We start from the raw sequence: 26,909 nt of genomic DNA, 5'->3' as shown, positions 1-26,909 counted from the left end.
ATACAGAAGCTAAATATGTCAGGGCAAGGCTGGGGCTGACTGTGGAACAGACCACAAATTGCTCATTTGCAAGTTTGAGCTGAAGCTGAACAAAATCAAAACAAGTCCACAGTAGCCAAAGTATGACCTTGATCATATCCCACATGAATTTAGAGACCATCTCAAGAATAAATTTGACACATTGAACACTAATGACTGAAGACCAGACGAGTTGTGAAATGACATCAAGGACATCATACATGAAGAAAGCAAGAGGTTATTGAAAAGACTAGAAAGAAAAGACCTAGATGAATGTCAGAGGAGACGCTGAAACTTGCTCACGAACATCGAGCAGCTTAAGCAATTGAAAGAAATGATGAAGTAAAAGAGCTGAGCAGAAGATTTCAGAGGGCAGCTTGAGAAGACAAAGTACTATAATGAAATCTGTAAAGCTCTGCAGTTAGAACAAAAGGGAAGAACACACTCAGCATTTCTCAAGCTGAAAGAACTGAATAAAAATTCAAGTTGTAGTATTGAAGAATTCTATGGGTAAAATATTGAACGATCCAGGAAACATCAAAAGAAGATGGAAGGAATACACAGAGTCACTGTACCAAAAAGAATTGGATGACATTCAATCATTTTAGGAGGTAGCATATGATCAAGAACAGATGGTACTGAAAAAAGAAGTCCAAGCTGCACAGAAAACATTGGCAAAAAAATAAAAATAAAAAAAGCTCCAGGAATTGACATAATACCAAATGAGATGTTTCAACAAAGCAATGTAATGCTGGAAGTGCTCATCATTTATGCCAAGAAATTTGTAAGACAGCTACCTGGCCTACCGACTGGAAGAGATCCATTTTCATGCCCATTCCAAAGAAAGGTGATCCAACAGAATGAAGAAATTGTCAAACAAAATCATTAATATCACACACAAACAAAATTTTGCTGAAAATCACTCAAAAGCAGTTATAACAGTACATTGACAGGGAACTGCCAGAAATTCAAGCTGGATTCAGAAGAGGATGTGAAACAAGGGATATCATTACTGATGTCAGATGGATCTTGGCTAAATGCAAAGAATACCAGAAGGATGTTTACCTGTGTTTTATTGACTATGGAAAGGCATCCGACTGTGTGAGTCATAACAAATTATGGATAACATTGTGAAGAATGAGAATTCCAGAATGTTTAATTGTGCTCATGCAGAACCTGTACATAGAATAAGAGGTAGTCATTTGAGCAGAACAAGAGGATACTGCATGGTTTAAAATCAGGAAAGGTGTGTGTCACAATTATATCCTTTCACCATACTTATCAGTCTGAATGCCGAGCAAATAATCAGAGAAGCTAGACTACAGGAAGAACACAGCATCAGGATTGGAGAAAGATTCATTAACAACCTGAGATATGCAGATGACACAAACTTGCCTCCTGAAATCGAAGAGGGCTTGAAGCACTTACTGATGAAGATCAAAGACTATAGCCTTTGGTATGGATTATACCACAACATAAAGAAAATAAAAATTCTCATAACTGGACCAATAAGCAACATCATAATAAGTGGAGAAAATATTGATGTTGTCAAGGATTTTATTTTGCTTGGATCCACAATCAATGCCCATGAAAGCAGCTGTCTAGAAATCAAATGACTTATTGCATTGGGCAAATCTGCTGCAAAAGTATCCTTTAAAGTGTTAAAAACTAAAGATTTCACCTTGAGGACTAGGATGCACCTGACCCAAGCCATGGTATTCTCAACTGCCTCATATGCATGTGAAATCTGGATAATGAATAGGGAAGACCAAAGAAGAATTGACGCCTTTGAATTATGGCGTTGGTGAAGAATATTGAATATACTATGGACTGCCAGAAAAATGAACAAATCTGTCTTGGAAGAAGTAGAGCCAGAGTGCTCCTTGGAAGTGAGGATGGCAAGACCTCATCTCACATATTTTGGACATGTTATCAGGAGAGACCTCTCCCTGGAGAAGGACATCATGCTTGGTAAAGCAGAGGGTCAGCAAAAAAAGAGGAAGCCCTTTAAGGACGTGGATTGACACAGTGACTGCAACAGTGGGCTCAAACATAGCTGTGATCGTGAGGATAGGGCAAACTGGGTAGTGTTTCATTCTGTTGTACATGGGATCACTTTGAGCTGGAGGTGATTTGATGGCACTCAATGGCACGTAACAACAGCAAAAACAGAGCTTAGAGGGAGTCCCTGGGTGACACAAATGTTTAAATGCTTGACTACTAGCCAAAATGTTGGTTGTTCAAACCCTTTCCAGAGGTGCCTTGGAAGGCAGGCCTGGAAATCTGCTTCTGAAACATTATAGACTTGAAAACTCTATGGAGCTGTTCTACTTTGCAACACATGGGGTTGCCATGAGTTGGAATGGACTTGACCAGAACTAATAACAATAACAGAGCTTAGGGAGCATAGGGGAAAATGATGGGGGGTTAGCCTGGAATAGTTGGAAGTGGCTTAAAAAGGACATTCTAGACCAACTTTCTGCATTTCCTATCTTGTCCATTATGGTATTTGAAATGTGGCTAGTGCAATTGAGGAACTGAATTTTTAAATTTATTTATTTTAATTAAAATTGCCATTTGTGGCTATGTTCTGGAAAAAGAGCTCTACCCACAAGAATCCATTATGGGATAACGGGCTGACCAATTCAAGCAGATCCTCTCAGGGGATTTAAACTTGAGAAGTACAGAGACAATCATGTATTAGCAAATCAGAGGTAGGAGAGCCTGGTTACATGGCAGACATATGCTAACATGACCAGTGGGATATAAGAAATCCCAGCTGAGGCTTCATTTGGGTGTTGTGTTTATACATCAGTGGTTATTGATCTGAGAGAGGAAGTGGACCTGGAAGGGAGAGAAGACAAATGGAGCTGACACATGGCCTCTCAGACCCTTTGCTATGAAGCATCCTTTAGCTGTGATGTATCTTTACTTTAACGCTGCTGCTGTAGCCAGTTTCCTGTAATAAACTGTGATTTCTAAGCATTATCATTTTGGGTTCTGTGGATCTTCCCCATATCACTGCCACCGTTAGTACACTCCCGTTAACTAAGGCTCCTGGAACTTTGATCATTAAGATGGGAAAGAGCCTCACTGACTCAGCAGGGGACAGATCTGAGCTGGAAGGAGACCATTTAGCAATGATTGAAGTAGTGTTCACTCAAGATGATGAGGACCTGAACTAAGGCAGGGGGCTTGGGAATCAAGTGGAAGGGCTGGGTTAGACTGAATTAGGAGGTAGGATTGCCAGTGATGGCTCAGTGATCATTTAATTGGATATGGCTTGGAGTAGGGGGTGGGGAGTCTGGTGGTGAGGGAGGAGGCAATGACAATGGATGTTGCCACTTGGGCAGTAGGTTCAGTTATGATAATCATTATTTGAGCAACCTCTATAAAGTGCAGAGATATCTTCCCTTGTTTTAGGAGAATAATGAATACTACACATGATGTGAAGAGCTATATTATAGTCTTCCAGCCAGGGCAGGAAAAATCTGAAAGGAAGATCAGATTTATGAAATAGATAAACCTGACTTTTGGCAAACAGTGAATATCCCTTGTGTATGTACATTCACTGTTTATGATTATTTATTCTTCCATTCAACAAATAATTACTGAGTGCTACTTGTAAGTCAGGAGTCCTGGTGGCACAGTGGTTAAGAGCCCAGGCTGCTAACCAAAAGGTTGGCTATTCCAATCCACCAGCTGCTCCTTGGAAACCGCATGGGGGAGTTCTACTCTATCCTATAGGGTAGCTATATGACTTGGAAACAACTTGACAGTAATGGGTTTGGTATGGTTTTGGACTATGAGTCGGGAGTCCCTGGCTGCAAATGGTTAAGCACTTAGCTACTAACTGCAAGGTTGGGTGGAATCCACCCAGAGGCACCTCAGAAGACAGGCCTGGCTTTCTGCTTCTGAAGGATCAGAGCCTTGAAAACCCTATGGAGCAGTTCTACTCTGCCATGTGGGGTTGCCATGAGTCAGAATAGACTTGACAGCAACTAACAACGAGTCAAAAACTGTGCTAGGTGCTTAGAATAAAGACAAATATGAAGGCCCGGTCTCTGATCTCAAGGGGCTCATGATGTAATACCATTAAATATTTTACAATGGAGAGGCTAGTGTAAAGTAAAAGAATTAACAGTGAATTGAGAAAATTCAGAAATTAAGAGCATGAAATAATGAAATAACGATCTGAGTTTAAAAGGAAGTTTTTATTTGCAAAGAGTTGATTTTCTATTCTAAGTTTTGCAGTAGAAGAAAAAAACAATTTTCTTTTATTCCCTGTGGAATTGTTTATGTCAGCCTGTGGCTGGCAGAATTGCACTATATGTGTAGCTTAGCTAATGTTTCTTTACAGAAGACAGTGAGACTAAAAAAATGTGGATACATAACACCTTGATGAACTGGTATTGCTGGGGCTACAAAATTGCTGTTTTTGGTGGGTCCAGGAATGCAGGAGGGAAAGTTGCAAAACTTTTGAGCAGAGTTTCTTAACCTCAGCACTACTGACATTTTGGGCTGGATAATTCTGTGTTGTCCTGTAAACTATAGGATCTTTAGCCGCATCCCTGGCCTCTACCCACTAGATGTCAAAAGCAACTCCCCACTTCGCGGTGAAAATAAAAAATGCCTCTAAACCTGTTGCCATTGGGTTGATTCCAACTCACAGTGACCCTATAGGACGGAGTAGAACTGCCCCATAGAGTTTCCAAGGAGCACCTGGTGGATTCGAACTGTGGACCTTTTAGTTGGCAGCTGTAGCACTTAACCACTACACCACCAGGGTTTCCAAAATGTCTCTAGACACTGCCAAATGTTCCCCAGCTCAAAATCTCCTCCAACACCTCATTGAGAACCACTGCTTTAGAGGAACTGCCTCAAGAGATAGATGTCCAGGAAAACAGGAGGACACTCTCATTTTACTTTAACCTTTTCACCTTCCTCTATGGTGTAGCACCTTGTCCTAGAATTTGGAAGTATAACTGCTGCATCTTCTTTCTTCAAGTTCCAATGATAGCTGCTAAGGAGAGGTGGTGGCACGTCCCACTAACCCAATTGTATCTCTGTTCCTCCTTCTCTCATTAGTTAGAGTAGCAGTTTAAGTGCCGCACCTCAGATTGCCAAGCCCTGAAATATACTCGTCAGTACACAGAAGTCTGGAAAGCCTTAAGAAGGAGACCTGCAATGGTAGACCGGATTGATGGATCATCTCCCTCTTGGCCGCCTGATAGTCGTCCACTGAGACTTTGAAACTCAGCCTCAACAACCCCTTCAAAGGCCAGGTGGAATTCTTTATTCCCTCCACTCACTGTGCTATTCCTGGCCCTGAAAATCCTCTGATGACTTTATCCTGCCATTGGTGGTCTGTCAGTTGGTCATACTGTGCTGGTTTGGGTGTTGCAGTGATGCTGGAAGCTATGCCAGCAGTACTTTAAATACTAGCAGAGTCACACATGGGTGGGTAGGTTTCAGGGGAGCTTCCAGACTAAGACTAATCTACTTCCAAATATTAACCAGTGAAAACTTCATGGATCACAACAGAACCTTGTCCGACTTCCTTCCTTTGGATATGTTATCAGGAAGGATCAACCACTGGAGGACGACATCATGTTTGGTGAAGTAGAAAGCCAGTGAGGGTGAGGGAGACCTTAGCGGAACAGATTGGCACAGTAGCTGCAACGATGGACTCGAACATGCTGGCGGTTTTGAGAATGACATAGGATCAAGCAACATTTTCTTCTGTTGTACGTAAGGTCACCATGAGTTGGAGCCGACTTGACAGCAGCTATCTATCTATCTATTACTTTATCATGATGTACTATAGCTATTTAATTCCATGTCTGTCTCCCCAAACAAATTGAGAATTCCTGGGAAGCAAGCATCCATTCTTTTTTTTCTTACTCATTTTTCTGTTCCTTGGGATTGAAACAATACTAGGAACATATTAAGTATTTGATGTTTGTTAAATGAACAAATAATTGAACCAAAAACCAACCCAAACCCACTTCCATTGAGTCGATTCCAACTCATAGCGACCCTATAGGACAGAGTAGAACTGTACCATAGAGTTTTCAAGGAGCACCTGGCGGATTCAAACTGCCGACCTCTTGGTTAGCAGCTGTAGCACTTAACCACACCACCAAGGTTGAAAGAAGGTATAAATGAGGATAACAGGGATAAATTGGCAAAACCATAATGGAGAGCAATTTACCAATATTTATTTGTCAAAGTTAAAAAGTATAAACCCTTTGAACCTGTAATTAGTTCTGTAAGAATTTATCTTATATATAGTCACACATGTGCCAGATGATTTATGTACAGAGTTTTTCACTGTAGCCTTTTTTGTTTGCAGAAGCTTAGAAACTATGTAAACATCCATCAATAGTAGATTGATGAAAGGGATTATAGAATATTCATTCAGTGGAATACCAAGCAGCTGTCAAAAACACCAATATGAAAAGATCTTCAGGATATAATGTTAAAAGAGAAAGACAAGAATCAGAACAGTGTAATACGCAAGCACTTGAGCAAAAAAAAAGGGAGAAATATGTGTATCTTACATTTGCTTGTATATGCATAAAAATCTCTAAAAAGTCCCTGAAGAAACTAATGAGAGTGCTTTCTGTTGCAAAAAGGCATTTGGAGAGAGAGGATGACTTCACTGTATTCCTTTTATACTTTTTATTTTCTGAACATCGTAAACATATTGCTGGTTCAAAATACATATGCTGTGAATTAGTTCTTTTTGAAAGAAACAAATGCAACCAATGTTGTAAAACAATGTGTGTATAAATTTTTGAATGAGAAATTAACTTGAGCCATAAACTTTCACCTAAAGAACAATAAAATTTTAAAAAAGAATAAAACATTTATCTTGTAAAAAAAAAAAAGAAACAAAACTGGTAAGCTAGAGTTGCACTCTCATTAAAGGATCCTAGATTCTGAAGTGACTTGTGGTCCTTCTCTAATCCTGATACTGTGGTTTAAAGAATGTGGCCTGGGTTATATTATTTTTGATACTGTGAGAGGTATTAATACATACATACATGCATATATTTCTGGTTAAAAACCATTTTACATTTCTGTCAGCTATTAGCCCTGCACCGTCTCTTGGCTGCACTGCCCAATGCTATTTTCAGGCACTTAGGGGAGATGAAGCAACTTGACAGTAGGAAGCAAGAATGTGGGCTCTACAGCCAGCATGCCTAGATTGGAATTCTCCACACTTCTCATTTCTAGCTGTGTGATCTTGGGCTTTTGTGTAAGAGGGGCATAGCCACAGTTTGTAGTGTTGCTTTTGTGAGAATCTGATGAAATAATGCATGGGAGGCATTTACAGTGATTAGCACGTACTCGAGTGCTGTTGTTGTTGCTGCCTGTTGTTATTATTTTTATCATGATGGTGATGATCGTCATCAACCATGCCTAATTTCTGCTGGTTTCCTTGGGCAAGGGTAGTTTCCTGTTTGGAGCTTAGAGACTCAGGATGCCTCAGCCACTCAGGGCTGGGTCCTCCTGATTGTTGTCTATAGAGGAGACAGGTTTGGAGTCCTGATTAAAAAAAACCTGATATCCTCATTGAGACCAGTCCAGTTGGTAAGGAGATGGGTATCATCAGTCTCACTGTGCCAAGGACACAGGCACAAGGGATAAGAAACCTGCCCATGGTGAATAGTGAGTCTGTACAACAAATGCAAATGGAACCCAGGCTCCTGTGGGCTCTCTGCTCCGCTCCTCATTGGTCTGCATTGCTAGAGCCATTAATACCCATTAAGCACCACAGCGCAAGCACTACTCTAGCAGTAATTCATTAATTTTGGCATCTGTCTTTCATCACCTCTGTAATTATCACCCTAATGATATCTCTTTTGTTTTCACATGCACACAATGCTTATTTTCTCCATCTGGGAGGAGAGTAGGAGGCCTCTATCTCTTAAATTCTCAAAGTTCAGGCATAAAAGATTAGAGAGCTTTGAGATGTTGATTTTTCCTATTTGCGTTGTTTGCATTTTCATGATCTGTTTTGGAATCCATCTGGGTTGAGGTGACAGTCATTTACTAACAATTGTTAAATTAGTTAATGTATGAAAAGTGCCTACAACAATGCTTGGCACGTTGAAAGTGCTATATCAATGTTTGCTATTTTCATTATTATATAGAAATAATTGCTTGTTTTGGCTGATTGTTCTACTAGATACAACACCTAGTTAAAGCCACGTTCCTATTTTATGTGGCAGGGTCAGCAAATACCCCTATCCAAGACCTGTGGTGAACATTGCTAATTAACCATGGCACTCTCTCCTGTTAATAATCGAGGCGGGGGCACTGGTTATTCCCACGTGGGAGACTCAGGTTCAATTCCAGGCCAGTGCACCTCATGTGAAGCCACCACCTGTCTGTTAGTGGAGGAGTATGTTCCTATGATGCTGAATAGGTTTCAGCAGAGCTTCCAGGTTAAGATGGATGAGGAAAAAAGGCCTGGGGATCTACTTCCGAAAACCGATGAATCGCTAGGGTCCCATTTGCAACTGATCATGAAGATGGCTCAGGACCGGGCAGTGTTTTGTTCCGTTGTGCACAGGGCCCGCTGTGAGTTAGGGCCAACTCCACAGCAGTTACCAACGATAATAATCTCTCCTGTTGAATCAAAACATACCTTACAAACCTCCTTGTTTCCCTCCAGGCAGCCACCACCAATCAGTTGGAGTTGGCACCTGAGATAAAACACATTAGCCGTCCCTAGGAGCTGACATTCCAAAGCAACTTCAAGAACTCTGACACTCACAGTAAAACAGGTGTGGTGTAGCCAGAGTTCTTCTAAGCATGCTCAAGGCTTCCCAGCTCAAGACCTTAGTGAAACCAAGGCCAAGCCCATTTGGTTACCAACACTCCAGATATATTCTTGATTCGACCTATTGAAACTTTGAAATTTCCAATTCTAGGCAGTCTTTTTGTTGAATGTCTGTTCAGCATGAGAGGGTCTGAATTTTGCCCAAATGTTTAGTTAGCCCTTTTTCTGTATAAGAGATTTGTTTCTAAATGAAAAGACACTGATGTGGCTTAGTGGTATGAATGTCCTGGTAGTAAGAAAAACACTCAATTACATGCAGAAGTAATTGCTTGTAAGCTTAAAAGCCTTAAATGTACCTAAGGTGGCTGTATTTTACTTCAATGCAAGGTAAAAACTTTTTTTTTCTGGTTCTATATTTTATGGAAGTTAAAATGTGCATTTAAGCATTCTACAACATCAGTCACCACTTGTCCCTACAAAGTGGCTCTTAAACTGTTTTGGCCCTTCATTTTGGATAAGTCCTATTGCTGAGTCAAGTCATACCTTTGCTTTTCATCTTTCTCTTTGGTAATATAAGCCGGTGCAACATCTTTTAAAAATATTTCGCATGTGTAAAATTCCACAGAAGGGCTGGCTAGATGTGTATGTTCCATTTTAGGGAACATTCTTTCACAGAACACTTTCTATTTTAGATTGTCAGGTTCATCAGCCCAGTATAAGGGAAAATTAACGAAGTGATCTCCCATGTCTTAATGATTGAGTACTACAATTGCCCAGGCCTTCTAATCTGAATTTTTCTACTTCTTATTATAATCATTTACGCGGCCATAGCTCAGTTGGGTTGTAGTTTTCAGGAGCTGTCTTACTGGGAGAATTTGGTTAATTGTTGGTCTATGGAGCCCTGGTGGCGGAGTGATTAAGAGTTCTGCTGCTAACCAAAAGGTTAACGGTTCAACTCCACCAGCTGGTCCTTGGAAACTCTATGGGGCAGTTCTACTCTGTTCTATAGGGTCTTTATGAGTCAGAATCGACTTGACGGCAATGCGTCGTCAGTAGATGAACAAAGATGGCTTAGGAAATTCTAATGGCCCAACTTCTCTCAGGAATGTTCCAGGTTTGCTAAGCTTCTTTAAACCCTTCCTCGCTGTTATGGAAGGTGCATTTCAGAACTTGTGATAGGTGTCTCCATCTAGGATGCCTACACTAGTTGTTCCTTCCTCTTGGGGGAAGCAGGGTTTGATGTTGGGGTCTACTGCTGCTGTCAGAGAGAAAAGAAGTTTCAGCAATCTTTTTGTATTTTTATATATGGTGAATTAACATAAGAATCAAAAAAACCAAACCAGATCAGCGTCTGTCAGTCGATTCCGACTCATGGCAACCCCACCTGTGGAGAGTAGAATTGCCCCTTAGGATTTTCAAGGCTGTGATCCTTCAGAAGTAGATCACCAGGCCTGTCTTCCGTGGATCCTCTGGGTGGGTTCAAACCACCAAACTTTTCCATTAATAGTCAAGCATGTAACCATTTGTGCCACCAAGGAATTCCAATATAAGGATCAGAATTCTTAAACTCCAGGATATATTTTTCCTCTGATAGCTTTACAAAATATTCCACGTGTAGAATTGTAACAGATTCCATTCTCTATATTTCTTGATCCCAGTGTTCCTGAGTACTTTTCTTTCCTAAAGGGATTTGCTTCCTCCGAGCAGTATACTTCCTCTGTGTATCTGTGCCCCAGCCTTCAAATACTATGAACAGATAGAGAGTTGGTTGAGTATGATGCCACCTCAACAGTGATGTTGGTAAAAGTCTGTTAAAAGGGTGGTAACAGGAGTAGATTTTTTTTTTTGGTAAAATAAGGCCATAAATTATATAAAGAATTTAATGAAGACAGGAGGTTCAGGAGTGAGACTGTTTCAATTGAATTGGTATTCGTACAAGGTGACACCCTCTTTTACGCCACCCACCTCCTCCCTGAGTGACTCAGCCTCGGCGGAAGCAGCAGCCTCTGCGCTGTTCATTAATGCAGCAGGTGGGGATTGAAACTCCACTCAGTAAACCCAGTTAAACATTAGTTTCAGCTGGATCCACCTGTTGAGCCAAAAAGCCCCAGTTTTCTGCTCATGAGAGAGGTAAGTTGAATTATATCTGTGAGCATAAATACATCTGCTTTACTTGTGTAACTTTGCCTGCTTTCTTTTCAAATGGTTGAAACTAGAATTTACTGTAGTGCCTTTGTCTTTTTTTCCAATTAAGCTTTGACAGCCTCCACGAAGATGTTCTCCTCATCAACTTGTTGTGCTTTTAAGATCTCACCGCTTTTAATTTCTTGGCCATTTTATACATTTCCAGGCATCACGGGAATGAGAGCCTGTTTGAGCCTCTGTGTGGGAGCTGTCAGCTGGCGAAAGCTGTCACACACGGGATAGTAAATTCTTTAAGGCCAGGGATTAGAATTGCTGCTTTAGTTTCTCAAGTGAATATGAAAACATTTTTAAAGGACCTCCCTGTTTTTAGAGACGATGGTTTCAGTGAAATGATTTCTTAAACTCTACTGTTTGACGGATAAGTCATACTTGGCTAAAAATCACTGCAGGTCACTGAGCTGTCAGAGAAAGATGCCAAACCTGTACCCTCTCCATTGTCATTCCTGCCCCCTGCCTCCATAAGAAAATCACCATTTTCTTGCCGAATGTACTGAGGAGTAAGACAGGGCAGCTGGATGAAGGTGTGTTGTTCCTCACAGGGATTTGGTGCACGTTGCCAACTCCTTTATGCAATATCTTGAATTCTCACATGGGAAGTGATTAATGTATATGGGGGCAATTTTCATACCGTCATCCTGAAAAACCAGTTTTGGAAGACCTTTGATAAGAAAAGTTATTTTAACCAGACTGTCTTTTATAATGAATAGTCAGACTCCTGTTTTTCTCTACCATTTCCATTTATGATGCAGGGCTGTGGGAGTCAGGCCCTGGGGGTCACTGGAGGTTTGCAACAAGCAGCTCTGTGTCCTCCCACACCTGGCCTCGGCCTTAACTGGTGGAGCTTTCATTGCTTCCCATGGCGGATCAGTTACCACCTACAGCTCTAGAGGAGTTGTAGATGTTTTCAGTGCTCAATTTGTGATGGTTTGCTGAAGAAATTTACAACTTGGCTTTTAAGCATTTATATTAATCCAAAAGTTAAAGTACAGCGTTTGTGAACTATAGTTTTACTTTTCCTAAAATGTGACCTGCCATATAGAAAGGTAGAGTCAGGTGCTATTTTCCCCACCTTGTTGTGGTAAAATTTAAAGCTGACTTTTCCTTCCAAGTTTCCACCGTTTATAATGCAAATATGATGTTTGCATTATCAATATTGGTATTTGCTGTACTCCAACATTTAAAGAATTGGAAAAGTTCATTTGAAAAAACTACGATATGATGTCAGTGAAAATTTTAATAAAACATTTAGACCATTCTAAGTGTCAGGGTATATGTCTATCTGAACAGACGAGGATTTGTATTAAAATTTTAACTTCATGCAAGTTGTCGTTATAGCTTTTCCATCAGAAGGGAGCATAGGACCATTGGGTCTGTTATTGTTGTAAGTTGCCATTGAATTGGTTCTGACTCATCTGGTCTAACTCATGAATTTTCCAGATGAGGAAAACAAAACATAGAGTAAGTGTGAAGCAGCTTCCCAAATCGAAGATTAACAGAACCAGAATGAGAAGCCAGACTACCTGGTTTTGCTTTACTGAATTGTCTTAATGATCTTTCAATTTTCTTCTACATAAAATATCTGATAGCAATAAAGGAGCTGTATTCCATCCTTATGAAAGGACTGCAGTTGACGTGGCAATGAGAATTTCTTTTTCTTAAAATTCCAAGAATTTCAGTAATTTTTGAAAGTATCATTACAGTGTGTAAGGTATGACTATCACAATAGGATACATTTTTTAGTTTGGGGCTTGTGGAATCTTGTTATTTATTATATTTATGGGGTTTTAATCCCAGGACTTCTTAGCTCCTCGTTAAGGCAGTTGTCTGGTATGTGTGTAGGGTGTGGTATATCCAATGGGGAACATCCCTCACCTCAGTTATCATTCTGTAGGTGCTGCTTACTTGGCTGCCTTCTCTGACCACCAGAATTTTGACTGAAATAACTAACAGATTCCTTTTCCTGGGGATTTTGTAAATCAAACAAAGAGGTTATGTTTTGAATGACTGAACTCATACTGTGGAATGAACTGCACATAATTTCCTAAGCAGTGAACTTAAGCAAACATTCTTTAACTGATAATATACCATATAATTCAGCCATTAACTCCAAGCATTCCTTAAGAGGGACATGATAAAATCCTCCCTTCCAAGGGAAATGTCTGTGGGTTCCATACAGCTTCTCCCTTTTATTATCCTGCTTCCAGGCAATTGGTTGATCATTTTCTGTTTTCTCATGCTGAGGACTTTGGCATGAGGGTTTTATGTATTAATTGCTATGTACCCGTCTGCAGTTGCCAAACCTCCTCTTATGAATCAAAAGTCTTTGCCAGCAATGCTCCTTAAGTGTTTCCGGTTTACATTGTACAGATCCATGTGAGTCTAAAATTTAGGAGAGGCCCTTCCTCAAATGGATGCTTTGTCAAATGACAGCTACACGTGTTAGACTTGCATTTTACGTTAGTTGCTAAACTTTCTAAGGATATGCATAATTCTTTTATTGTGACCACTAATTGGGATAGTGCATTTTACAGCTACCCAGTAAATGACAAGTGGCTTACTTCTAGGCCAGTAGTCCTGAATGCTCATTATAATTGTGTACTTGAGAACTCTTAAGGATCTAAATAATTTATTAGGTGTTTCTAGACCCTGAACCTAAAATGTTATTAAATTTGTAGACGTTTCCCTGGCCCTAAAATGCTATTAAATTTCCTTTAGATGGAACCTCGTGGGGCAGATTGTAAACTGTAGACCACAGTTTTCGGAGATAAACATGATACAACTGTATGGAGAGTTAATTTTAGTTCACAGGCTTTGGAGAAAACTGTCTCTACCACTCTGCTTCCTCCCACCCTTCCCCAGAACTCTCTCTCCTATCATTACAAACACTGTGCATACAAGTATGAAAAAACATTCTTATAGAAAAATGTGCAGGAGGTTGGAACCCCAATAGACTTGGGTTTGAACCAGACCCCATTTTTAACCAAAGGTAACTTACTTAACCTTGGGAACCTCAAGCCCCCCTACATTTCATGACAGGACCTATCTCAGAGCACTTACCAGAAGATTAAAAAAGAAAATTTAAGATTCTTGCTGAAACCCTGGTGGTGTAGCGGTTAAGAGTTATGGCTGCTAACCAAAATGTCAGCAGTCTGAATCCACCAGGCACTCCTTGGAAACCATACGGGTAGTTCTACTCTGTCCTATAAGGTTGCTATAAGTCAGAATCGACATGACAGCAATGGGTCTGGTTTTTGGTTTTTGCTGAATAATATGCATAGTTTATAACACACACACATAAATATATATACTTATTCAATCACCATACTTATTCAATCTGTATGCTGAGCAAATAATCTGAGAAGCTGGACTGTGTAAAGGAGAATGGGCATCAGGATTGGTGGAAGACTCATTAACAACTTGCAATATGCAGATAACACAACCTTCCTTGCTGAAATAGAAGAGGACTTGAAGCACTTACTGATGAAGGTCAAAGATTACAGCCTTTGGTACCGATTATATTTCAACATAAATAAAACAAAAATCCTCACGTTTGGACCAATAAACAGCATCATGATTCATGGAGAAAATATTGAAGTTGTCAAGGATTTCATTTTACTTGGATCCACAATCAACGCCCATGGAAGCAGCAATCAAGAAATCAAATGATGTATTGCATTGGACAAATCTGCTACAAAAGAACTCTTTTAAGTGTTGAAAAGCAAAGACGTCACTTTGAAGACTAAGGTGAGCCTGACCCAAGCCATGATATTTTTAATTGCCTCATATGCATGTGAAAGCTGGACAATGAATAAGGGAGACCAAAAAAGAATTGATGCCTTTGAATTAGGGTGTTGGAACAAGTACAGCCAGAGTGCTCCTTAGAAATGACAATGGCAGGACTTTATCTCACATGCTTTGGACATGTTATCAGGAGGGGCTAGTCCCTGGAGGAGGACATCACACTTGATAAAGTAGGAGGTCAATGAAGAAGAGGAAGACCCTCGAAAAGATGAATTGACACAGTGGCTACAACAATGGGCTCACACACAGAAACGATTGTGAGGATGGTGCAGGTCCAGGCGGTGTTTTGTTCTGTTGTACGTAGGGCTGCTATGAGTTGGAACTGATTCTATGGCACCTAAGAACAACAACAATATATAAGACTCTTTAACAATAAACCCAAAAAAGCACAGAGAAATGTAAAATACCTAGAAAAAATCTTCGTAAGAAAGATGTAGAAACCATATGAAGAAAATCACAAAATTTTACTGCAAGACATGAAAGATTTCTTGAGTAAGAGTTTTTTAAAGTACTGTTTCTGGGTAGAGAGATTGGATGTTGTAAATGTCAGCTCTTTCCAACCATTTAAGTGTTCCAATCAAAAGCTCCAATGAAATATCTATTTTGGAACCTGTGAAAATGATTTCAAACATAATCTGCATGAAAGAAATGAGTGGAAATTGCTAATGAAATTTTTTTAAAAAGGAAACTAGTGCAGGGTACTTTTTACTGTAAGATATTCAAATGTGTTTTTAGAAAACAATAAAATAGTATGTTTCTATTACAAGACACTAAGATTCCTGGAACAGAACAGAGAGCCATGAAATATATCCTAGAATATATAAGAATTTAATATGTGACAAAGGAGGAATAATATATCAATGGGAAAGAGATTCATTGCATCACTCTCAAAGTAAATCCATATGATTAACGCTTCTATATAGCATTAAAATATTTTTTAAATTAGAAGAAAATATGTGTAAATATTAAATCTCAAGTTTGTTCAACAAATATTCCTTTATAAATAATGATGTGCCAGGTGCTCTATAAGTTCTGGAAATATAATGGCGGAGAAGATAGGCTTGGTCACTGACTTCAAGATTTACAGTGTGTGGCAGGGGGAGGGGCGTGAGTGCAAGCACACATATTGTGAGTGGGGGAAGAGCAATCAGACAGACAATTGGGCCGTATGTATAGTGATTGTTGTTATGGGGAAATATGTTCTGCTCCTTGAGCACACAGGAGGGTCCCTGACTCAGCCTGAGGAGGGGGGTGCAAAGGTTGTGATGTTGTCACAGAATGCTTCTAGGAGGATATATCATCTAACCTGTGGCCTACAGGATGAATAGAAATCTTTCCTGAAAAGAAAGTGAGGAGTTGGGGAAGCTCAGAAAGAAGAATGTTCTGGGCATGGGGCATAGAATAAGCAAAAGTCTGGCAGTGATAAAGAAGATGGAGCCCTCATGGAACTGAATGACTCATTTTGGCTGAAACTAGAATTTGAGTGAGGAGTGGGGAGTGGGGAAAAATAAGTTTGAGGGTATGGCCTTGTAAGCCTTCTGAAAAATTTAGATCTTATCCTGACAGAAACTGAGCGCTATTGAAGAATTTTAAACAAGATGGTGACTACTTTGGCATCAATGAGGAGAATGAATTTGAAGAGAGTAAATCTAGAGATTGGGATAACAGCTGGGAAGCTGTTAAAATAGTCAAGGGATTATGGTAGCTTGAATTAGGGAGGGGGCAGCGGAAAGAGAATCAAGTGATATTTAGGAGTAGAACTGTAAGACTTGGTGATTGATTGGATTTTGAGGGCAGAGAGAAGCTTCATGGATGGTATACAGAGATTTTTAGAGTGGAATAAATCACAAAAGGAACGATAGAGAATACAAGATTAAAAACTCTTGTTAAACATTTAAATAAAATTAGAATTAGTAGGTGATGTAAGGATGAATGCTTCTTATACACAAAGAAAACAAACAAAAAAAAACTGTGTGAAAAGCGCCAACATACTAGTGGGAAAATAGACAATAAACATCAATAGACAATATATAAAATAAGAAATAAAATAGCCAATAAATGTAAAGCATACAGATTAAAGTAAAATTATCCTTTTTTCACTTATTAAATTGTTAGACACATTAATAAATGATAAGCCTAAGTGCTGGCAAATGTATGGATGTTAATATGCTACCGGTGGAGTATGAACTAGTATAAGATTTGTGGAAGGAAATTTAACAATAAGGATCAAGAACTTTCTAGAAGTTTTACCCTTTCACTTCTAGAGATGTATCATAAGAAAATAATCAGAGATGTGGTCAAAGATTTTTGTGTGATATTATTAGAAACAAGGAAAATCTGGTGGAGTAATGGTTAAGTGCTATGGCTGCTAACCAAAGAGTCAGCAGTTGGAATCTGCCAGGCGCTCCTTGGAAACTCTGTGGGGCAGTTCTACTCTGTCCTATAGGGTCGCTATGAGTCAGAATCAACTCGACAGCACTGGGTTTGTTTTTTTTTTGGTTTATTAGAAACAAGGGGAGAATTACATTTTAGGCTAAATTCATAAGATAGAACATTTTATAGCTGTACCAAAAAAAAAAAAAAGCCCATTGCCATCGAGTCAATACCAACTCATAGCAACCCTGTAGGACAGGGTAGAGCTGCTCTATAGGGTTTCTGAGGAGCGGCTAATGGATTCAAACTGCTGACCTTCTGGTTAGTAGCCAAGCTCTTAACCACTATGCCTCCAGGGCTCCTTACAGCTGTACAATTAATAATAATTTAAATAATTTAAGTGCCATTAGGAAAATATGTATCAGTAGGATCTAATAGGCAAAGAAAAATTCTGGAAGAAAGTAACAGTGATTGATGAAAGCTGTCTCATTTTTTTTTTTCTTCTTAATGCTTTTTTTTTTGGTATTTTCCAAATTTTTAATAATGAGAACGTGTTACTAACGTACAGAGAAGGAAGCTATTGAAATACTATGTGACATTAGGCTAAAGATTGACCACATCGGAGAGCTGTTGTGAATATAAAATATAATAAAGTATTTATTTTTAATTAAACAGTTAAACTTTCAGCTAATAGCCAAAAAGTTCGTGGTTCAAACCCATCCAGAGGTACCTTGGAAGGCAGGCCTGGCGATCTGCTTCTAAAAAGGTCACAGCCTTGAAAACCCTATGGAGCAGTTAGCACTGAACACGTGGGGTAGCCATGAATCAGAATCAGCTTGACAGCAACTAGTAACAACAACGTGTATTTGGCTAATCGTAGTCAAAATTTCCAGCTAGAACTGGAGATAGCCCATAAGGGTTCAGCTGATAGATAATTTTTATCAGAAAACACTTTTATTACTGAATATAGAACCAGTGTCTTTTGTCAAATGAAATAAATAATTGTCCCAGAGAGTAGAATTCAATTCATGCTAACACTTGATGTTGTCATTTTATAAAAAAGACAGGTGGTAGAAATAAGAGCAGGTGAAAGCCACATATTAAAAGCAGTAACGGTGACAAACTTTGATAAACAAGTTGCTGTTGAATTGACTCCAACTCATTGTGACCCTATGTGTGTCAGTGTAGACGTGTGCTGCGTAGGGCTTTCAATCGCGGATTTTTTCAGAAGTAGACCACCAAGCCTTTCTTCTGAGGTACCCCTGGGTGGACCCAAACTGCCAACCTTTTGTGTAAGCCATTGAGTGTGTTAACCGTTTACACCACCTGGGGATTCCAAAAAACTTTGATGAGGGGGTATTGTCAGACTCAGGAAATTGGTAACACACAGATATCTGACTTCATTCCTGCCATTTTCTGAACCCTGGTTCAGTCAGCAAGCAAGCTTCCCTGTGCTGAGGCTCAGACTATAAAGAAGGATAACTTAAAAATGGCCAGTTTCACAGGCTAAATGAGTCTTTTCCAGTCTGATAGTTTTTGGATTTCCTTCTACACTGCACTTGCAGGCTAAACATTGTTGTCAGTGTCTGGGAGAGTCTTTTAAAAATTAATTCAAAATTGACTTGTTAACATTTACATTTCATGAGGTGCTAGTGGTTTTCTTCTCACAGAATATTTCATGTCTTCTTAAAACCAAAACCAAACCCATTGCCATCAAGTCAATTTCAACTCATAGCAACCGTATAGGACAGGGTAGAACTGCCCCTAGAGTTTCCAAGGAGCTCCTGGTGGATCCGAACTGCTGACCCTTTGGCTAGCAGCCTTAGCACTTATTCACTACGCCACCAGGGTTTCCTTATTAAAAAAAAAAAAAAAAATTAGGTGACAGTTAATCGTTTGATGGTTCTATTTATGTTCCTGAAGATAACTCATCTGTTTATTGGTTTGTAATTATTAGACCCTTTTTTCTTTCTATTGAAAATGGTTTTATAACATTGGCCATTTTCCAGTTCTGAGAGTTCTCCCATTTCCACTGATTGTTGAAAAAAAAAAATACTAGTGAGTATGGCACTGTCAAAAAAGCTCAACTTTTTCACATACAAAGGTGAACATCACCAGGGCATGTACATATACCATTTTCTAGGCATTTTTGCTGTATTGCTTTCCTTATTTGTCTCTTTAATACTTTCTTTCACTCTAGATATTTAGCCTAGGCAACTATTCACACTTGGTATTTTCTCTCAAGATACCAATTTACCTATGTATATTAGAAGCTTAATAAATTTATTGGAGGATTTTAGGGTAATTAAACTATCCAATTTTCACTCTATTCTGATCTTATGATACTTTAGTATCAAAGAAAGCCTGGTCCAAGCTGAGGTTGATTGGGGTCCATCATGGATCTCTACCATGAAGGGAACACTATTTTTTTTCACCTCCCACTTCTTTTTTTCAGCCTAGTCCCTTTTTGCTTCCTAGGCTCTGGACAGAATAGTTAAGAACAGGGGCTTTGATGTCAGGCCCACCTGTGCACTTCACTAGCTCTGTAACCCCAGGCAAGCTACTCATCCTAAGACTCTCTTCAGGGACGACTGGTTGCACCACTGCCCACATGGCCAGCTCCTACCCCAGCCTTCTGCACATAGACTTCTGATTTCATTGGAATCATTTGTCATGAAGTTTCATGTAGATATAGAACAAGGTGCTGTTGAGTTGATTCTGACTCATGGCAACCCATATATGTTAGAGTAGAACTCTGCTCCACAGGGTTCTCAATGACAGTTTTTTGGAAGTAGATCACCAGGCCTTTCTTCTGAAGTTCTGGATAGGCTCAAACCTCCAATCATTTGGTTAGCAGCCAAGTGTGTTCACTATTTGCACTACCCAAGGACCACAGAGGCAAAGAATGAGGATAATAACAGAATCAACCTTAAACTGTTATGTGAGGCTTAAATGAGATAAAAAATCAGAACATCAAACCCATTGCTCTTGAGTTGATTCTGTCTCATAGCAAATCTATAGGACAGAGTAGAACTGCCTCACAGGGTTTCAAAGGCTGTAAATCTTTATGGAAGCAGATCTTCCACATCTTTCTCTTGTAGAGTGGCTGGTGGATTGGAACTGCCAACCTTTTGGTTATGGCTGAGTGCTTAACCACTGCACCACCAATGAGATAGTATATATAAAAGCCAAGCTCAATAAATATCAGTGGTCAGAGTTAAAGTTTCTCTTGTTTTTTTCTCTTCTCTCATCCTCTAATTCCTTACTTTACTTTCTGCTCTGTATTTTTTTCCCTTGCCTGCCTTGCTTTTTCTATTCTTTTTTCTTTCTGAACCACCCCATCCCAGTTTCTTTACTCACAAAGTCTTTCTTAAGAGAGAGTTAGTAGGGAGTAGTAAGGATATTAGGTAGGTCAAGAGGCAATTTGTCCTTGGGTGGGAGAAGAGGAGAAAGGGAACGTCTAAGAGCTCTTTATGCAGAAAGAACCCAAAAGATGAAGGTTGTGGCTTAGTTGAGAGGCAGAGCTGAGGTGGGGTTGGGGAAGAGTGGGTTATTTAATGGCCATAAATGTCCCCAAGACAAGTGCTTTTATTAAAAGAGAAAATACTGAAGGAAGTTGAGAAAGATCATAACAGAGATGAGAAGCCAGAAAGAAGACAAATTAAAGGAACGGGGTGTTTCAAATGCATCCAGAATGAAGTGGTAAGATGGTCAATTTTGTGATTCAGAACTTTAAGGAGAATGATTTCATCTATAATCTAAGGCAGTTGTTTTCTGGGCAGAGGGTTATAGGTAGTGAGTGAAAATAATCATCTCTTTCCAGTGTTTGACCAAAAAAAAAAAAAAGAAATAAAAGATGGGCCAGTAGTTGGAAAGGTTTCTTTTATCCTCTATCCTTATGTAGTCTGGCATCATGATTTCATACTAGAGTCTTCAACTTAAGCATTCAACACTTTGAAGAGCAGTGTCTTTATAGTTCCAGTATATTAGAGGTGGCTTTCACACATCTCTTCCTATAAAGTCTTCCATATTTAAAATGCCTGATGTCTGCCATTGCTAGGCTGTTAAGCAACACCATTTTGAGGATCCTAGGTTATAGTTTCATCTTTCTTGTGAGAAGTTAAAAACTTGATGAGAATGAAACAAAAGGGTGATAGAAACAAGTCTTATTGGCTGAATGTAGGCTACTGAAGTTCATCATTTGGGTGTTGAGCAAATTTGAAATTCAAGAAAACCTCGGTCCCTGAAATAAATTATTTCCTTAAAAAAATTCATAAAATTAAGTTTTTGCTACATTTATTTTTAACATTGCCAATTCAAGAGGTTGTCTGTAGTCCATGCTCCTATGTTTTGCATGGCATCTTAGTTCAGAGAAGGGTAAAGCACAAAGTACAAGTTTTACTGTGACTTCCACTTAGATCTTCGTAGTCAGAACTATAAACATGTCTCCCTATAGCTGCAAGGGAGGCTGAAAAATGTGATTTTCAGCTATCAACAAGGGAGAATGGGAGAAGAGACATTAGACAGGCAACAAGCAGTTTGCCGCATTCTCCTGTTTAGAAACCTTCACATCACCCACAACTGGGTCTTTCTTCTTACCTCTCTCTTTTGAACAGGGCTCTGTTGATGCCCCCAAAAGTTCAAGTCAAATCTCAAAATTAAAAAAAAAAAAAAAGCTGATAACAATCCCACTTCCATTTTTAATTTAAAAGAGGAAGGGTATAACATTCTGGAAACAATCTAAAAATAAAAATTTGTCATAAGTCTGACAGTTTCTCAAGAAAGTTAAACATAGAATTACCGCGTGATCCAGCAATTCTCTCCTGGGTATATACCCCCCCAATCTGAAAGCAACAACTCAAACAGGTAACTTGTATATCAATGTTCATAGTATCATTAATTACAACAGCCAAAAGGTGAAAACAATACAAATGTCCATCAACAAATGAATGGATAAACAAAATATGGTATATCCATACAATGGATTGTTACTTAGCCATAAAGAGAAATGAAGGTCTAATACATGCTACAACATGGATGAACCTTGAAAATGTTACTCTAAGTGAAATAGCCAAGCACAAAAGGACAAATATTATATGAATCCACTTATATAAAATATCTCAAATAGGCAGATTTATAGACAGAAAATAGATTCGAGGTTACAGGGGGCTGGGAGCAGAGGGAAATGAGGATTTATTGCTTAATGAGTACAGAGTTTCTGTTAAAGGTGATAAAATGCTTTTGGAAATAGTGGTGATGTGTGTGTCACAACATTGTGACTGCAATTAATGCCACTGAATTGTACGCTTAAAATGGTTAAAATGTCAACTTTTATGTTATATATATATACATTTTTTTTACCATAATAAAATGAAAAATAATACTTACCCTAAGATCTAGAGCAGTGGTTACTAATCTTTCGAGCATGAAAATTTCTTTTTATAATTACCACCACCATCACTCATGTGGTCCCACATGTGAAACTAGTTATATTTTCAGTTATTTATTCGTTGACAAAAGTCTGTGATTGATTTAATGATTTGTACTCCACTAATGCTTGGATGCTGAGTGCAGGATTTGCAATAACTCTGTTCCACATGCCCTTAACTCCCCACTATGGCCATCCCCAATCCGCTAAAGGTTTGCAGCTACAGTTGGGGACCAGTAATGGGGTGGGTTAAATCTTGATGGATTCTTAGATCATTGGCACTTTGTGAAGAGAGCTGGATAGAGGAAAATGGATATCTTTTTTTTGGCCTTAGTCTCAGGGTTGCCCCTAATCAGACCCAACATCCTGCTAAAGGGTATGATATTTTCATGCCTTTGATAGCTAAGCAATCTCCAGAAGGCCTGGTTAAACAAGAACAAATGACATAGGACATTCAAACAAGCTCATGGCTCTTAACCTTTTTCTCTCTGCCAGTAACTAGCCTTTGGTATCCTATAAACTCCTACTGGTTCCACTCTAGAGTCTCTGAGATGCTCTATAGCAATAGTTTCCAATGAACTCACCTACATTCCCTGAGCACCTCAGTTTTTATTTTATTGCCACTTCTATGGTATGTAGGTCTCTACCAACCCATATAGATGCTGATTTTTAGACCTTCCTTGGCTTGCCTTATCCTACTCGTATCCCACCTCATTCCTGCTTCCAAACCAGGCTCCTTCTACTACTTCTTAAGGCCCTTCTGGATAAGGAGGGGAGTTTAGACAGTAATAATACTTAACATTTCTATAGTAATTTATAATTTTTAAAGCATTGTCTCATTCAGTTTCAATAACAACCTTTTTAGATCAATAAAACCCCCATTTTGTAGAGGTAGAGACAGAGACTCAGAGAGGCAAAGCTGGAACTCAACCTGCGGCTTTCTAGCTTGACAGTCATTCTTTTTTCTGTGCTACAGCTAGGAGTCCCTGGGTGGTGCAAACAATTGACATGCTTAGCTGCTAACCGAAAGGATACAGGTTTGAGTCCACCCAGGGGCACCTCAGAAGAAAAGCCTGGTGATCTACTTTAAAAAACCAGCCACTGGAAATCCTATGAAACACAGTTCTACTCTGATACATAAGAGATCTCCCTGAGTCAGAATTAATGCCACTGAAACTGGTGGTACTGGTACAATAGGGTGACCCTGTTTCCAAACCAATAACGGGAATTGGGGTCTGATCAAGAGATAACAGTGTTAAATTAGGATATCTTTCAATATGTACGTTTGGCACATTTGTGTGGCTTCTGCTTGTTTGTTGCACAGTGAGAAAGAGAAGCTGGAAGCTTCTCCTGACCCACGGACTTGCTACTTGCCAGCCTCTACAACTGTGTGAGCCATTTCCTTGAGATAAATCTCTCTCTCTGTTTACATATGTGATCACATTTATCCTCACAATAGCCCTATTTCGTCTCATTTTATAGATGAGGGAAATGAGCTAGTAACATACCCAAAGTAAATAGTATCATTTAAATGCAGGTCTTTCGAACTCCAAAGACTTTGGTCCACTGAGACCTTCAGACTCTCAGCTATTAGTGTTGTGAACAGCTTTTGGTCTTTGTGAAGATAATGGTCAATATTAATCATATTTGTTGTGAGTCCTTGCCTTAGGTTGGGTTCCCTAGAAGCAGTTGCCTAGGCAGGATTTGGGTCCCCAGGAGCCCTGGTAACGCAGTGGTTAAGAGCTGAGCTCCTAACCAAAAGGTTGGCTGTTTTAATCCACCAGCTGCTCATTGGAAACCCTATGGGTGCAGTTCTACTCTGTCCTATAGGTCGCTATGAGTCGGAATCGACTCGATGGCACACAGCGACAACAACAACAGGGTGTATTGAGGGTGTACCCTCAGGAGAAAGGGAGCAAAGGATGGATAGGGGAGGGGAAGGGGCTGAGCACGGATGAGGCCTTGGCTGATTTAGCTCTGGCCTAACCCCACAGAGAGCTCTGACGCACAAGGGCTGAAGATCTACTTCCAAAAAATCAGCCACTGAGAATCCTGTGGAACACAGTTCTACTCTGACACACACGGGTTGTCATGAGTTGAAGCCTACTCAACGGCAATTTTTTTTTTTAATCTAAAGGATTTATCTTTACCACTTCACATTTTATGGCAGATTTCTGCAGGACATACTTTCAAGTAGGAGGGAAAAGTGGAAGCTTTTACAACCCTCAAAGTATACCTATAGGCAGCTATCTGATAACATTGCCTTAAATCTGAATAGCATTTGTACTTTATCAGAATGCGGCCTGTGTATACATTACTTATTTTCTCATCACAGTAAACTCTGAAGTACCGGTAGATGCTGGTTTTATTAGTCTCATTATTACCTGAATGTAATAAAGCTGGGCCTAGAACTTGCACTTTCTGACTTGAAATCTAATGCTGTCTCCAGTGTCTCATACTCTGGTTGGCTGGATGGATTCTGCAAAGGAAATAATACCCCACCAAGGGGACTTTCCCATTTTAAAACTCAGAGTCCCACACTCAGGGAACCCCAGAGCTGACTTATCCATTAGGCAGAGTTGGCACAGTGTCTGGGGCCCACAATACTCTTAATCCAAAAATCCAGTTGCTGTTGACTTCAACTCATGACAACCCCATGTGTGTCAAGGCAGATCTCTGCTCCATAGCGTTTTCAATGGCTGATTTTTCAGAATTAGATCACCAGGCCTTTCTTCTGAGGTGCCTCTGGGTGGGCCCGAACCTCCAACCTTTCGGTTAGAAGGTGAGTGTGTTAACTGTTTGCACCATCCAGAGACTCCACGATGCTTTTAGAGACCCACAAAAATGTCTGATTTTAATTCTTCTTAACATCAGAAGAAAAAATGAATATAATAATAATGAATGTATAATAAAAAATACAGCCTGGACTATATTCATCTTTAAAATAATATAATCATAAAATGTAATTTTTATTTTGTATATATGTATGTGGAGGAAGGGCTCCATGAAGGCAAAAGTACCTAGCATCCACAAAAGTCATAATGTGGTGCTGGAAAAATCTTTCAGTCACGGGCAAACTGGGACAGTGATTCACCTCAACTCCTTAACGTCTTAACGGTAATGGTTGGTCATGGCTAAGGAGCTTCAGGCTTTCCCATGAGGTAGTTGTCTACAAAAGCTAATGTTTCACCAGATCTGTGATTTCTACGTGTCTAGCTGCTTCCCTTCTAATTACACACTAGTGGCCTGGGTTCAGTCTGGCTTCTCAGAGAACAACCTAGCAGGCCAGACAATCAGTGAAAGACCTCACTGGGGAAGAACAAAGTGTTCCTGGTGAAGTCATGCTCTTGGATTGAGCTCAACACAATAAAATTTTACTCAACTTTTTTTTTTTTTTTCTCTGAGTGTGCGTGGGCTAGAAATACTGTCTCTCCAGCCCTCACGGCCCCAGCAGAATACTCTACCCAGTTACACTAAATGAAGTATGTTCACTCCAGGCCTCCAGGCTCAAAAAGTACCCACATTGCTGGGAAGTGAAGTAGGTAGAGGGAATTGGTAGAAATGCCTGAGAACAGAGTTGCAAAGAAAGAGAATGTGTATTTACTGGACATCTTTCCAGTTGTTGTTGTTAGTTCGTTTTTTAAAAAATTTCTATCTACCTCTTTGGGCAACATAAATCCTTTCTGGAATATTGCAGGCAATAACTTCCTAGTATGGAAGTTAGTATGCAGGCAATAACTTCCTAGTATGGAAGAAAGGAGCCCTGGTTTGAGTGGAATCAACTCAGGGGCAAAGGGTTTTTTGGTTTTAGTATGAAAGAAGTTACAAAGTATAGTAATAACTTAGGAGGGGGACATCATGAAGAATGATGACTGAAAATGGCTTGAAAGTCCACTGGTCCACTGGTCATCTGTCTCTTGGTTTAAGTTGGATATCACTGATACATTCTGGGGGCAGAAAAAAAAAAATCCTGCCTGCTCCTCAGTCAACATGCTAGGTACTGGAAAAAGTCATGAGTGCATGATAATATCAGAGGAAGAAAACTTTGTGCAGTGGGTATATTATAGCCATGAAATTTAACCAGACTGAGATATTTTTTGAAGACCTGATCCCATTAGCAGGGCTCATTAAAAATATTTCAAAATATCAGTAGTCATTACTATCATTAGATGGACCCTGTTTGTTTATCTGCCTTTTAATAATTTGGAATCAAAGAACCAATTCCATTGAAAATCAGAGGAACTAAGCTGGTTTTTTCCGAGGCAAATATTTAATAAATTTAATGATGAT

General features: G+C 39.5%; 1 protein-coding gene across 2 annotated transcripts in view; it reads left to right on the top strand.

The window, feature by feature from the left end:
• Nucleotides 1–26,909, top strand: part of SCEL (sciellin) — a 210,237-nt gene that overhangs the window by 82,262 nt on the left and 101,066 nt on the right. The window contains exon 1 of one of the 2 annotated variants that reach the window (XM_064270008.1): nucleotides 10,742–10,942. The exons of the other annotated variant lie outside the window; for it this stretch is intronic. The gene's annotated coding sequence lies outside the window, so the exon portion shown is untranslated. Of the gene's footprint in view, nucleotides 1–10,741; nucleotides 10,943–26,909 lie in introns of those variants that run through there. 2 annotated transcript variants of the gene reach the window in all.

This window comes from Loxodonta africana, chromosome 17 (genome assembly GCF_030014295.1).
Source record: "Loxodonta africana isolate mLoxAfr1 chromosome 17, mLoxAfr1.hap2, whole genome shotgun sequence".
Taxonomy (NCBI): domain Eukaryota; kingdom Metazoa; phylum Chordata; class Mammalia; order Proboscidea; family Elephantidae; genus Loxodonta; species Loxodonta africana.
This window is presented reverse-complemented; position numbering and strand designations above follow the sequence as displayed.